The sequence below is a fragment of the Falco naumanni genome, chromosome 4 (assembly GCF_017639655.2).
Source record: "Falco naumanni isolate bFalNau1 chromosome 4, bFalNau1.pat, whole genome shotgun sequence".
Lineage (NCBI taxonomy): Eukaryota > Metazoa > Chordata > Aves > Falconiformes > Falconidae > Falco > Falco naumanni.
The window spans coordinates 2,578,652-2,591,511 of record NC_054057.1 but is presented as its reverse complement, the minus strand read 5'-3'; the positions used below and the strand labels follow the sequence as shown (position 1 = coordinate 2,591,511).

Genomic DNA, 12,860 nt, shown 5'->3' with positions numbered 1-12,860 from the left:
ACCACTTTTGTGTAAAGCTTTGTGAAGAAAAGATATTGTATGCCTACTAGCCTAAAAATAATCATAAACATTCATTTATAATGTCAAGAGCAAGGCCTGTTGTTTTCCAACAGTGTGAGAAAGGAGAATGCAGTGCTGAAGTATTGGATACAGCAGTAACTGACAAAGTATCTCTCCTCTATACCTACCCCTCTACAGACAAGTACTTAAGGTGATATTCTTAATCCTCAATTACAGGGTTCAATTGCCGTACCATTCACTGACTTTCACAGTTAAGAAAGCACCATTAAAATTAGCTTGCCGTTTAGGAGTTTCTCCAGAGGGCTATAAATCTAACAATTTAAAGATGTGAATACTGAGATTACAGAAAGAGCTCTGCTCCTTCAGTAGAGGAAGGAGTCCTTGTCAGTTATATATGAAAATTCCTGACAGATGCAACTATGGTCTTCAAGGCAGATGTGTAAGTATAACAAGAGTTCTGCCCTTGCAAGACTCACTGACTTCAGCGAAGCTGTCCTCATAGTGTTTTAGCTGTACCAGTAGCTTAAAAACATTGTAACTAGTACATTTGTCATCACTGCCTGAAGGAGCACAAAGCTAAACATGTCAGAGAAACTACAGTAGAGAAAATGCAGGAAAAACAAGGTACTGACTTGAAGCTTTTCTTAGACTCCTACTACTATATGAAATTCCACGTGTAAGTTTACAAATTTTTTAAGGCATAAACAGAAACCCGAAAGGATTAGCGTTTAATATGTTGACATTTAACTTCCAGGTTTTAATGCCTTGTGCTATATGCACAGCATATTTACATGGTTAGATCTTTGAGGAAGCAAGCTTAACCAGTTTTAACTTCTGCATGCTTCAAAATACTAACAAAAAGAAAAATGTACATCACAATTTCCAAATTTGGGGAAGTGCGAGTCAGAAAAACTGGAGACATGAAACTACCTAAAAATAAATAGCCTAAAATAAAGAATTTCATCAAAATGGCCTCTCTTCTCTTTTGTATAGAGCTAATTATCTATTTCAGTGTTTCTTTTCAGTTTTTACCCCTACATTATCACTACAGATATAACTATTACTAGATAAAACTAGGATAAATAACTTAAAATCCCAAGTAAATATAATACCCAAAATAAAGTGTTTCTAGGAAAAAAAAGAAGAGTCCTAAACTAAGACACAGATTTATTTATTTTTTAAAGGAACATTTTTAAGAAACAGCTATATCAGTATTTCTGCATATTTATTTTTGTTTCTAATAGCACTTCAGTTACTAATACAGGTGTTGTGAGTAAGGTGATTCATCCACACAGAAAACAGCAAGAGGGCAGAGAAAAGGAAGAAAAAACGAGAGGCTCTCAATAAGCTAGGCACGCACAGCTTTAGTGTGTCACAGGATCACACTTCAAGAGGTGGGAAAACAATTGTATCTGCACACATATCTGAGCATCCAGATTCCCTCTAAGTAAGAGTAATACACTGAACACCACCATTCCATAAGGACTCCTTGTCCTCCTCTCCCTTGCTTACAAATACAGCATCCTCTTCAGAGGATTTCCCTTGAGGTTAAAGTTTCCTGGGTTGCTTATGTTTTTCACTCTTTTTAATTTTGCATCTTTGTGGATAGTGTCAGGCCAGCCACGTGTTGAATACAAAATACAAATATTTTTTTTCAAACGTTCCAAAGAATGTTTGCATGCTACAGCTAACAAAGTTTTACAATTAGAATTAGGCTGCCATGGGACACAGCTGTTGAATGGCCCAGAACTAGTCCAAATTAATGATGGGAAAGGAAGGTAAAAAAAAAAAAAAAAAAAAGACAAAAAAGTCCCTAGAGATGCATATTATAATTGGTATTTTGCAGCACTTTGTAAAATGCAGAACATTTTACAAATATTATAGCTAAATAGAAGTAGAGATGTTTAACTGCTTGCAAGCATTTAAGAGCCTTCCTCAAGGAATTATGCAAATTATGCATCCCCTCAGCATACTTAACCTGCAAGCTATTTGTTGAGCAAAACAAGGGGAAAAATCAGAATAGTCCCCAAACTGATGTCATCTCATCTAGACCAGAATATCTTCAGGTCTCCCATACTCAGCCCATTATATCAGAGCTGTAGCTGGAGTAAGTTTCATTATTAAAAGGCTGTATAGCTACACTAACCCAGCACCCTGTTTCTCAGCATAATTAGCAATCCAGACACACCACCAAACCAACAACTTGGCTGCATAGCTTCTCAGATTTGAAAAGCCAACACCATTGAATACCATGCTACACCCTCATTCAATACCACACTACACCTACACACTACCCTGCCACTTTCATTAGTTAACTAATGAACAACGGGTAGAATGGCAGAGATGGAAGGAACAACCTGTGGACAGCAAAATACGAGAACCACTCCTCCAGTATACTTCAACAGGGATCCACTTCATTTTTGGATGCTTTTGGCTGCTTCTAGCTTTGCTGCCGAGTAAGTGTTTTTCATCAATAAAATACCAAGATAAAATACAAAATCTGTATGCCAGTATTTTCATCGGTAAATTAAAATTCAGCTAAAATGGAGGTCAGTATCATTAACCCACTACTAAAAAATCAGGCAACAGCCACACATAAGCAAGTATTTTGCAGAGAAAGACTGCCATGTGTTACAACAAATATAAGGCAATTCATATTCGGCATTGATAAAAGACTGCTAAGAGTATTATTTTTTTCCATGAGTTGGAAGAAGTTAAAGACATTAATTCCTACTGACTTTTCTAGTATTACTAAAAGCAAGAGCTGCAGCAGAGGTCCTGGAATTTTTTTTGTTCTGTCACTTAATAATAAATAAAAAAAACAAGGTCAAATATTTTAAAGGTTTTTTTAAACAAATATTTAGCCTGTAGTCAAAACTACCTTGATCAAAGATTACAGCTAGCCAATCCCTAAAAGAGAATCAATACTGGCCAGAATCTAAAAACTGGAATGCTTTTGACAACCACTCCATGACCTCAGGTTCCACGACAGCATAAACTCGCCTTATCTGTGTGGATAGGAACAATCTCAGCACTGCTCTTGGCTCAAATGGTCTTCGTAAAGCTTAATTAATAAGTGAGAAGCCTACTTCTCACAAATGAACGGATCTCCTTAACATATTAAACTGTTTAAGGTGATGGAATTACATCATCTGAACTTAAAACTCTTCTGAACATTTCTTCTGAATAAAGCTTTAAAGCCAAGTATGCAATCATTAAATACATTTAAAAGGTTAGTTGCCTGCACACCTGTAGAGGGAATTCACATACGCCCACCCAGCCCGCTAGAAGGAACTCTTGCCCTCCAGCTCCAAATGTGTCCATTTCCTTTTGACCATCAGCTGAACACAACTGTGTGCTTTACAACTGGAGAGGCACAGTGGAGACACAAAGGAGAATAACCTGGGTTGAACACATCATCCCCCTCACTTTGTACAACATAAAACACATTATTTGCATTTCTTTGTTTGCAGCAGAGCTAGTCTCACATTTCCAAGGAACACTTCCTCCACTCCCTAGCTGCACACTATCACTGGATCTTGGTCTTATCAAGTGTGTGAAAACCAAGGTTTATTTTAGCACATGTTTTATTATGCTAGCAATGGAATCTGTATTTCCTCCAAATTGGAAGCAGTTTCAGTATTGTATTTTAATTCAAAAGCATTCTAAACACTTTGGGTTTTCACATCCATGGTTATGAAAAAGCCCAGTATCATCTGTCTTTGAAAATGTTATTGCTTACAAAACACACGAATTCACAGATACGAAACATTCCGATATAAACTAATCCAAGGCTGAGCTGTAGAACACACAGTGAAAGCTAACTGAAGAGTAATAGAACTCAGTCCTTAAGAAGCAAGGCAAAGCCAGTACACTTGTCATCTAGTTTCTAAATGTTAATCATCTAGTATCCCAGTGTTAGGACAGCTGAATTAGATATCCAAAGGGTGTTTCTTTGATAGCATGCTGCCCTTTCACACATGTGAATTTCATGCTGTTTTCATTCCCATGCTGTTCTGGCAGATCCTTTCTCTTCAGCCACCGACAGTCTTATGGCTCTATTGCACAGGTGGAGCAGGTATTTTATTTCTTTACACAGCAGTTTAAAAATATAGAATTAGTTTTACAATTGTGTTTTATTATTTTGGAATTGTAATTTGTTAATAGATTGATACAGCTATAACAAAGTGGGGTCTTTTTTATTTTGTTTTGAACTCAATGTACTTGTCATATATTTACTAGTACTCCCAAAAGAGAAATCCAACAAGTATGTATCCACACAGATCTGACTATCTCTAATAGATACAGCCACATGGATAAGGGGATGAAAAACCAAACCCAAACACTCAAAGCAACCCTACTTGATCATTAAGGTTGCAAAATCTCAACACCAGAAAATTAAAAACCTCCAGATGAGAGTTGCATAGGTAACCCTGTATTTGGGCACTTCACACCTGAACTCAGTAATACTACCTTTCAGGATACTTCATCAAAATTACCTCTGAAGATGAATCACACTTACCCAGTTTAAAAGACTACAGGAGCCCTGAGCCGCTTGCTGTACAAGCATAGCATCCCTTCCAATACTCAGAATGCAGGTGTGTGATTTTAAACTAATTCTTCCCAACGGACAGAAAAACACCCAAGAAAATGGACAGCAAGTCCTGAAGTCTGGCACGTTAGGCTATTCTAGTCATCCGTACTGCTGCAGAAAAGACAATGAGAAGAAAGAGGACTGCCTCATGGTGAAAGCAGTTAAATGACATACAGAACTGCACTTTACTACTGTCACTGTTCTTTATATTCTGGAGATTGTCCACCATTATCTCTCCGAAACTTGCTTAGCTGATGATGCTCTGCTCTCTTTGGTAGGGCCACAGCATTTTCTCAAGACAGGCTAGATTCTTCCCCATACTGGAACTTCAATCCATATTCATGCTCAAGAATCAAGGAGGGGTGATGGTCTTCAGTCCACAAGAAGTAAAACTCCTGAGAGCTGCAGGAAGTCAGGATTCAAAAGCAACATGACTTTCAGGGAACTATCTAGGATTGTTGGCAAGAAGACAGTTTATTTTGTAAGTTTTCTGAAAGACTATCACCAGATTGGTCCAGATTTCATTATGAAAGAATTTTTTTAAGATTCTCAAAATACTGTCGTGTGTTCAGGCAATATGCAGAAAGCACTTCCAGGCAGACCTTTCACTGCACATGGAGAACTTCACCAGTTTTAAATTTCTTTCATGAAGGCCACGTCTGCTGGTGTACACTATGACAGTTTTCATTTTAGCAGTACAGAAGAACTGCACTTAGGTTACGCTCAGCGCAATTCAGCAAGAACCCATCTTTCAATTTTCTATCAAATTCAATACTCAACGACAGATACATCTGTATTTTAATAAGACATGGGTCTCTCCCCTTTTTGCATTGAGTCCTCATGATTTAAAAAATGCGATATGTGCCTTAACCATATTTCAACTCAAGCAAATGTATAGACACCTATGCTTTATGAAAAAAATAATCCAGGAGAATCATAACTAAAGCTCAATTTTTCCCCACAGAATAGCCTTTAGGCATGTTCAGGCAACGTGCTAGTACTGACATAACAAATAATATAATTTACTAGTATTGATACTACTCCAGACGCTCAACTAACCTCTCCTATCTAAACACTCCACCTTCAATTTTTAAAACCATAATGAAATTGCAGCATAAATCAATCTGACATGGGGACCAATTATGGGAGCCTGACTAGGAAGTGTTTTGGAACACCACTAGTTTTAAAAGCCATTTACAGTTCAAATATTGCTAAATAATTGCTTTATATAAATGACACTTCATATGGAAAGCCAAATAAATTGCAACAGTTTATTTATTACTTGCCAATATTCTTAGGTTAATTTATTGTAAGTTACTAGAAGACATGCAAAGTGCATGCCAGATGAGAACTCTGTATTTATAGCACACCGAGTCAGTCAGCAAACAGAATCTACTAAAAATATCCACAATGGTATGCAGCACACCCACCCTTTGGGGACTATTCACAGTCTCTGGTGGTCTGATTTTTAGACAGAGCAGACAAGGAAGAAAACAACACCCAGGTAGCTCAGTTCCTAAAGATGACTAAGAGTAATGGAGTCAAATCCCACACAACAATTCATATTCTGTTTGGCAGGCAGGCATCATGAGCCCTACAAGATTTTCCTGCATGCTTCCTGATGTCTCTGGGTCAACAGTATGCAATTTCCATGCAGAAAACAGAAGCGTGCCCTGAGTGAAAGCGAGAACCAGCCTCATTTTTTTCTGTGGCTTACCCTCACATTTTTGCAAGTGTCAGGAACTTGCAGCCTACCAAACAACAGACAAAGAGCTCTGGATGCACACTGAGACATCCTTATGAAGGTCACGATGATCATTTACCAAGGAAAGGTGGCAGTGGGAACATAGGCACTTGCTTAGGAAATATCTAACCAGAGAGTAGACAGCAAAACCACTTTCCTGGATGCTTAAGAAGTGCTGTTCTGGTTTTACTTAGGTAACTGTGTTTTTTATACAAATTGTTTTCTTTTGATTGGTAAGATGCAGGTCTTTAAAGATATTCCAAAATAGAAACACAGAGCACTCGGAGGTTTCTTACTGTTTCTTTTCATGCATTAAACATCTGCAAGAACAGCATGTTCCATTACCATCGTAAATGAATGCAATCTGTAGAAATGACCATACAACTCTCCTGAAAATAATTAAACCATTAACGAGCAGCAGACAGCAGAAAAAAGCTTGAAAAAATATAGATTTGGTTCATGCATCTGCAAATAGAAGGGAAAACCTACTCAAAAATCTTCATAACATTATTCAAAACTTAAGTTTCATGTAAGGCTACGACAGCAAATCAAGAACATTTACACAATGAAGTTTTCCACGAGCAGCTGGCAAGAATACGAGTGAACTTACCCAAACAGATGGGTAGACAAAGTCTTTTAAAAATAGGTTTGAATTTCTAGCAGCTACAAAAGGCTTTCTTTGTAAGACAAAGAAATTACTTGGGAGGTTGTTGAAGACTAGTCTGCAATTATATGAGAGAACGTGAGGAGAGGCACACTGTCAGGATATCAGGGTTGGACAGGTATTCAGAAGACATTAAAGGGGAAGGCCTTTGTTTGAACTGGCACTGCAAATGCTCAATCAGGTATTATCGCTGTCTTGATAGCCAAAAGAAATATTTATATATGCCATTACAATTAGGCTGCTTCCTTTTCTTCAGTCTGTTAACTGTTTACATTTCTCCCCTAAATGCAGTGCTGCCATTTTTATTATTTCACTTCTCCTAACCCCTTTTGTTTACCAGGCAAGAGAAGAAAAAGGCGGCCTCCAAAGATCCTCTACCACTCACTTTAGTCTTTACTCCAGTGCTTCAATCCTCTCATTATCACAAAGACCTGTCTCCAACTGAAGGCAACAAAACAGCTCCCGGGGCTTCACTAGTACTACCAGAAGATCCAAACAGTTATTTTAGCTCATTTGTCCAAACACTTAACATTTGAGACTAAAAGCACTCTCCTGGCTGAGCTGGAGCAGGTGGGTGGTGGTGCTGGATTTTTTGATACTTTTCCCTGTCCCCTCCTTAGGGGAGCTTACATCTCTGCTGCCAGCCAGGACCTGTATGCTGCTCGCTGTATGTATGGGGGAACAACAGAAGAGCCCGCTAAACACAGCAAGACTGAGACCCTGGAAAGAGATCAGGTTCCTCAAACCCATCTGTCAGAACAGCTCTTCTGAAACTCCTTATCGATAGATTTATCCTTGGACTGCATTCCTAGCACGCTGGATCTTTCAATCTGTAGTTTGGTTAATGCAATGGTAATACATTTCTAAAACCTCCTGCACCTTCAGAGATTTCAGAAGTGACTCTTCTCTCTCACTTTGGAGTCAGCTCATTGGTGTCACCGAAGAGAAAATGAGGTACACGTCTATCTCCTCCCCATATCTGCGGCTGTTGTGAAGTTACGTTTACATGTACAGACACATATTTCTCTCAGCTTTCAGATCGGTCTCCATTTTAACCTTCTACAAACAGCAGACCTCAGCCAGCCTCTCGCTGTTACTGCTTTCATTTTTCCAAAGTGGACAAACATGGATATGATTGTGTTTCACTGGTGCAGCCAAGTAAAAAGAAATAAATCAAAACACCAAAGCAGAGACAGTCTCTTAGCTTTCATTGTTCTGCACCTTGTAAGACCTATGAACTGCAACAGCAAAACTATCTGAAAATGCACATAGGAATTTTTGTATTCATAACAGCAAATAACAGAAAAATGTTATTGTAACTTTAAAGCAAGGCACGATTTGTATGGAAAAGTTATAGCTTTTATTGGACTAAATCTTTATACTCTTTCCTCATTCTGAATGGTTAGGAAGTAATTTAGAGAAACATATATTGTATCAAAGGTTCACCGGCCTTCCTCAAACACCAAAAAAAAATTCCAACTGTCAGGAAGAGAAAGTACGTCAAGCAGTATATCAAGGCATACAGGCTCAAATTGCAATAGCAAATTTCACTGCTTTTAATGTGATTCACACACAGAGGGCATCCCAACAGTCTCACTGCAAAGCACATTTCCCAACACTTCTCCCAAGTCAGGGGGCAAAGACCTCAGAGCTACAACTTTGGCTTAAGCAAAACAGGAGCAGCATTGAAGTGTTCAAGAGTTTCACAATTTCTTAAAGCAATAGTACTTCTGTGGCACTGGGAGAGAAGGGCAAGAGAGTGACCAAAAGACAGTTGTATTCCCTCCAAAAAAGGTATGAGAAGGATGAAGAGAACCTCGAGAACATACTCAAACGTACCATATAACTAAACAAATCAGATGGAAAACAAAACAAGATGTGGCTGTTTAGGCAGTCTGAGAGGTGTCTAAAAAGTTTCTTTTCCGAGACTTCACATCATTCTTGTACTGATAACTACTTCCCACAATCACCAAGTCAGTTAGGTTATAACCTGAGGCTTTTGTGAACCTTCCTCTACAGAATGAAGAATTCATTCATTACTTCTACCAGCTATTATTACAAACAAATGCTACTATAACATACCTAGAAGGTTCTACCCATATTGTGTTATGTATATTCAGTAGCTGGTGATAAATCCTGCACAGTAAAGTACTTTATAAAAAAGCCTGATCATTATTTGGTGCGAGAAGAATGTAATAAACTTCCTTCTCCTAATCGAGTTGAACAGACACAACTTAATCTCCAAATTATTACCCCAAGTCTTGACATAGGCCTGAAAGCTGTCAACAATTGTATCTGACAACACTATATATTTAAAATCTGTCTAGACATGCATCATATGAAACTGTATATAACACAATCTGAGATTTTGTATAATATTTTTACAGTTTCTGCTCTATCAACTTTAATGGGATGGGGCCAGGCTCTTTTCAGTGGTGCCCAGCGACAGGACAAGGGGCAACGGGCACAAAGTGCAACGTGGGAAGTTCCATCTGAATGTGAGGAAGAACTACTTTGAGAGTGACAGAGCCCTGGCACAGGCTGCCCGGAGAGGTTGTGGAGCCTCCTTCTCTGGAGACGTTCAAAACCCACCTGGACACGACTCTGTGCAACCTGCTGTAGGTGAACCTGCTTTAGCAGGGGGTTGGACTAGATGATCTCCAGAGCTGCCTTCCAGCCCTGACCATTCTGCGAGTCTGTGAACGAAGAACTGATGTGGAAACTTATAAGACTCGATACGTAACATTTCTGCTATCTTTACTTGAATTTTTACATACTTTTCCCTAACAGACTTTTGAAGACAAAAAAAAAATATTTAAAGGCTTTATTCTTGGCCTATAACAACATTCCCATTAAGAGATTTAAATTTGAACACCAGAAGGATACTTATACTAGGTATTTTCACTGAAAATTCTCCCTGTTCCGATCACCCAGAAACAGGATTACAAACATGAAGTGGGTTCTGAGGAGGCGTCAACATTTTCAGTGAGGGAAGTAGCACATCACTTAGTTACCCAAAGCAAGAAAATTCTACAAGACCTTCCATTTTTAGCTGAATCAAGGCTGCAAGCATCATTGACAGAAACAACCTAGATTGTAACTACAGCCCTAGCTTTGGTGCAGTGTTGACAGTCTACACAGGGATACTTACCACCTAAAAACACAATGGAAAAAATAACTGCGGATCTCAGTGCCAACTCTTCTACACACTGTTTTTAACAGAAGGTAAGAACATTTACTTTGGGGTTGGGAGAGAGGGGAAGTCCCATTCACTGATGAACAGAGCAGGAAACAACGGGTCAAAATTCCCCAATAACAGTGTTTCCAGCTTCCTTTAAAGCGATACTTAACACTGTGTTGCAAGAAAGTGCTTGAACGTCATGCACAGGTTTGACCTCTGCATCTGGGAGTGCCATAGGATCTTAGGGAATTTGGGTCTCGCTCTGCTTAGTACTCCAAGCCTACTCCAGACACACTTGCAGCACAAAGTTAAACACACGTATTTTTTTTCCTCTTCTGTGAGCCCAAGGGCCCAGTTATTCAGTGAATTGAACTCTCCCTGAGATGAGATGTAAGGTTCCATAGCATTAGCTACTCCATTATACGTCGATCAAAATAGTGCACTAGCCTGAGGTTAAGACAGGAACGTCAGACCCTCACAGTCAGGAAAGGCTATTGTTCCTACAGTTCCTATTAAAGGAACATAGAAAATACCTGATCATACTTTCCGATACATTAGCATACAATAACATAATACTTTTTATATTCTCATTCAAATGGCATATTAACAAGCATAGTATGGATTTAAGTATGTTAGAGAGTTAATATTTATACACTACTCCAGCATGCAAAGCTGCTCAGTAAAAGTGACAATGGAGTATAATTCACTAATAGTAAATTAATTACAGTAATTTAACAAATGCAACACCCACATGTCACTGGTTGATGAAGCCAAAGCAGTATGCCTAAAAACATAAATAGCTGGAGATTCAGTTGAACTTATGGAAGTTATTCTTGATCTTTTTTAATTTTCAGGGAATTGCTATGCTAATCCTCCAAATCAATTTCAGTAGTTTTCAAGATAAAAAAAGAAGCAATTTGGCTAATTTGCAAGTTACAAAACAAGGGACGGGACTTCAAGCATGCTTATGATACACAAGATAAATGCCAGATACCACACCTAGACAAGCTTGAGCTCGTTACCATCAGGACAAAAACAATGTTTCAAGTTATTTTTCACCACGCTGATACTGCTAATGTATGATCTCCAGTGGTGCTACTTGTTCCAAGCACCTAGGTATTAACAAGAAATCAAGAAAAGACACAGCATACAACTAAGCAAGGATGCCAACATTCAATATAATATGGAGTAATTTATCACTGATATCACGGAATATTTAAATTGAGAAAAAGAATAATGTTTCAAGTGAGGCCTTCTTCACAGGTGTTGCAGTGTATGATTAAAGTTACTCATCCCAATCAGAAATACCAAGATTTTTAGAAGAGAAGCAGCAACAAGATTCAGGACCATCTTGTGACCGCTTTAAGAACAGTGTATTTTAAAACTTGCTACTCAAACTCCTAACACGTGGCATTCCTTATTTATTAGCCAGTAAGATTAAGACAGTGTATCTCTCCTGGCGCTCTTCTTGCATAGGAAAACCCAACAAGCTTTGCATCATTTCAGTCTCTATCCTCTTTAATATGCCAGTTTCAGAGACTCGCAAAAGACAAAAGATGGTGTAGCACAGCAATTAATAGATTATCACATGCCATAGAAAAGTATGATCAAATTCAGAGTTATTCTGAAGAGACCTTTCTGCATCTGAATGAACAGTTTCCTAGGTTACTGATCCTCATCGCTGCATTTACATTTAATCCATTCCCTCCTGGCAGCAAGACAGGTTGCAAGACCATGTTTAAGCATGGAGGAAAAAAACCAAGTTTTACCTTTGACCAACAACTGGCTACATGTTTTAATGACTCCCTTGTGCGTAGCACAAACTGCACAATACTCCATGACAGGGCATCCTTTCATCACTAGGAGAAACGCATGCACCTTCTTCCCCCACAAGCTACCTGGTTGGTACAGCGAGCATCCTTGCAACAAAGCACTCCCATTGAGCAGCTTGCCACTATGAGAATAGTTAAGTTTTCTTATTTTCTTCCTTTATTACAGTAGGGTTTGACAGCTTTCTGTTAATGTTCAACCACTGTGCTGGGAGGAGGCAGTTTTACATCTAGGAAGTAACAGTGATGCAGTCTTCAGGTCAATGAACCAACAACATACAGGTGGCAGGCCACGGGACAGAAACCTTGTGCACCCTGTGAGGGTTGCACTGAAAAGAACTCTGCTTTGGCTAAAAACAGGTCGCTTTTTAGAAAAGAAAGCCCAGCCTGCTACAAATAGTACTCACAAACGGATTAACCAGTATACAGAAGGTTAGAAATTTTACATCAGCCCCCTCTTTTCCAAAAGAAAGCTTTTGGGGAAGCTGGCTAGTATTTAGACAGGTTATAATACATGCATTAGAATTATCAAGAGAATGAATCCATTTAAAAAGTCACCTTGCACCTTCATGTTTGACATACAAACAATGACCTAAAGGTTATTCCTTTAGAATAAGGAGTATCAAAAGTAGTCAGCAACTTTGAAAGGAGCTGGCAACTTACAGGCAGATTTTTAACTTTAAGGTAAAGAACACAGGTAGTAAAAAGCAAGTCCTATACTAGCCCTATTCACCTCTGTATCACAGGAGGGGTGGGGGGGGTTGGTGGTGGGGAGACAACTTGCTCCACGTTTAATATAACCCTTAAAGGGCCTCAGCTTCTTGGTT

At 38.7% G+C, this 12,860-nt stretch overlaps 1 protein-coding gene across 2 annotated transcripts in view; it reads right to left on the bottom strand.

Moving 5' to 3' along the window:
- Positions 1–12,860, bottom strand: part of ZNRF2 (zinc and ring finger 2) — a 60,235-nt gene that overhangs the window by 45,909 nt on the left and 1,466 nt on the right. The window lies entirely within an intron of this gene.